This window comes from Micrasema longulum, unplaced genomic scaffold (assembly GCF_059751315.1).
Source record: "Micrasema longulum isolate JH-2025_06_02 unplaced genomic scaffold, ASM5975131v1 h1tg001354l, whole genome shotgun sequence".
NCBI classification, from domain to species: Eukaryota; Metazoa; Arthropoda; class Insecta; order Trichoptera; family Brachycentridae; genus Micrasema; species Micrasema longulum.
This window is the reverse complement of record NW_028278540.1, coordinates 70,380-73,657: the sequence shown is the minus strand read 5'-3', so window position 1 is coordinate 73,657 and position 3,278 is coordinate 70,380.

Here is a 3,278-nt window from a genome sequence, read left to right as displayed (position 1 = left end):
TATTATAATTATATTATAAACCGAATTGAATAATAAAATTACTTTTAATAATTAATTACAAATCTTTATCATCATTCCCTTTAAATTATAATTTTTTTTTGGAATATATTTTTTTATTATTATTTTGTATATTGTTTTGATTATTTTGTATATTTATAAATGTTTTGATTTATATATAGAAAAGTCCCGACCCAGAATTTTCCAACAAGTTGTGACATTAAAAAAATGTAATTGAACGGAGGTATGCAGAAAGCATAGAAAAGTGAAACTGAGATAATATCACTTCTGTGAAAAGAGTGAGTAATCAAATCTACACAACAATTGAAATGTTTTTACTTTGGCAAATGAAAAATAATGCACGATTTTCGTTTTTTTTATAATACAAAAATGAATTTAATTATGTGTTTGACCAGATTTTATTATTTTAATGACAGCCAGATCCAATATTGAATAAAACCGCATATGAACTCTGAATGTATGAGGTGATATTCATTTTCATGACGTTTTGACATGAAATTTTGAAAAGATGATTATTACAGTTTTTCATATGAAAGCGGCTTTTATGTTTTAAACAAAACATAAAATTGACCTTCCTGAATTCGATAACACCAATATCTTTTTTTTATATTGTGGACTAGCTGCTTCCTGCATAGCTACATTCAATTTTGCTGTGATAAATTGTGTATTTTGTCCATTAAATAAATAAATAAAAAATGAAGTATTCATATACATACTTTTCTTCTAAATGTTTTCACTTTGCACTAGCAACTACTAAGTTATTATCATAATTTCCCTACCCGCACCGAGTGGTGTACAAGGCTCTGCATTGGTATTCCAACTGCAGCCTAAATATTTGATAACCTATTATTTTGTTACATGGAAGGTAAGGTAAGCTTTCTTTTTCTTAGGCTAGTACAGGAACAATAAACCATTGCAATGAAGAACCACCTATAAGACCAATATTTCACGCCCATCCCATGACTCGAACCCAGGACCTCAACCATTTTCACTCGATTTCCTTTTATGAGTTTTTCATCTAAGAGTAGCTATCGAGTTAAAAACACTTGTCCGAGGTTCTGCTTCTATTTCAAACACAAAATAACTGTGCTCTTCATCGGTCTGGGCACACTTGTACAGTATAATTGACATTGACAGGCGTTGTGACGCAGTTGGGGCGACCAAAAATCCAAGAAAGGTTTTTTTCTCAAATTGTTCTGGGTGTTGTGTATTTTTCCTAACTTTCATTTCCTCTCTTTTCCACCTGCTGACAAGCTTCTAAAATAGAAGCTTAGCGGGTTATTCCTTTTAAAAAAGAATTATAAAAGATAGTAAAATAATCATTATATTTCACCCTTTTACTTATTTTTCCAGAGTTCGAATTTTCTGTTCGCTTTTTGTGTGATTTAACAAACCTTTTTAGAAACCAGTGATAAATTCACAAGATGATTTTAGTCGTAGGTAGGTACAGAAAATCTTTTGAAATAACTGCAATACATTTGTTTTTTGTAATATTATTGAATAAAATGAAACTTCTCCAGTAGAAAACAAAAAACACACGAAAAAGCAATCTATGATAAGAATAAATCCTTTCCTCTGAGATTCCCATTTGCGGGGTTTTCTTCATTCATCATAACATCAAAAGGTTAATCATATTAGCCCCGTAACCCACAGATAGAAGGAAGATTTATGAGGAATACAGATGACATACTTAACTTTATACGCAGCCATTATTTTCGTTTTCACCCTCGAACCTCCAGATGCCTCTATTTTCCCTCCAAATATTATTCTAGATCCTCCCCCGAGATAGCTGAAAGGCAAAACGATCAAATTACAAAAATGAATATGGCCATAAAATATTTATTTTACAGGTTTGAATAATGGAATATTTTTTACGTTTTCAGTTATTTGTCAATTACTTAACGGTTGAAATGGTTATCTTAGTAAACTAAAGGCAAATTAGCTCACAATTTTATATTTGTTTGGAGAATCTGGTAAATGGATTTTTATTTAATTTAATTTTAATATTTAAAAATAGCAATATCAGAGCCTCTGAACGTTCGAAATCGTCGATTTAAAAAAAATGCTGTTTACAATGTTCGTTATTCTTTGATTCTTAAAAAAAAGAGTTTTTATGCTTAGTCTAAGAAATGATCGATTGAATATCAAAACATTAAACTAAAAAACGCCATCATCAAATAATTCTCATGCATAATTATATTTTTTTATAGATTAATAACAACATGGATTTTTAATAAATTAAAAACATTGTTATTGAATTGACCGATCAGAATTCTCGTCTATTTTTTCTTCTTCGTAAATATCGACAACAACGAAGCTGATTGTGACCATATATCTAAAACTTTAATTAATAGTTCTACTTGGATTGCTAAAAATACACTGTGGTAAGATCCCTGTTTTATGAAAAACTTAAATATTTAATTTGTGTCAAAACTTTTTTTTTGTGGAAAGCTTGGTTTCAAAAAACGCTTTGGTAATAAAAATCTTATCTTCGCTTTTATGCTACCCGCAGAGTACGCACTTTGTCCTTCCTGAAAGCTATTTTGTCAAATGTAATAAAACTTTTCTTTTTTTCTTCTGATATCTCGTTACTTCATCTTTCTCATCTTCCCAGACCTGAGATGCCATCTTCCATTAATATCTTTTCTCCGACTTTGCAGATACCAGATTTGATAACTTCCTCAAAGCAAGTTACTAAGTACGTGAAAGTTAAATTCACGAGGGGACAATAAAGGAATGGGGTGTTTTTTCCTCTTATGTAGAATTTTAATCAAATGAAAGATAAAGAAGGGTTGACACAAGGTATGGCGCATGAAAGTTTTTAATTGCCATTTGTTTTTGTTTTGAAAATAAATTAACAGATATCTCAACATAAATGGAGTACCACGTTGGAAAAAGAATGTGGAAGTATAAGCATTTACAGAGGGGTTCAATTATAACTTTTCCCACTGTGTAACGTTTACCATATTATCTATTTTCATTAAACATTTACATTTCTTCCATCTATGGATTTTATGGAGACTTGTCCATAAAGATACGGAAGAACTCTGTTTATCCGAACCCAGTCATCCGGATTGCCAAATATCAGGATCGTTATCAGGAAAATAAGGAAATCTATTCATTATTTGTCATTATTTATTGTCAGCAGCCTTAACTTTTATTAAATTCACATTTGTCACAAAAAATCACGTTGAAAGAATGTGTCTCGTGTTGGTTATCCTCGCGTAGTATGTACATTTATATTGGAAGTTACTCAAATG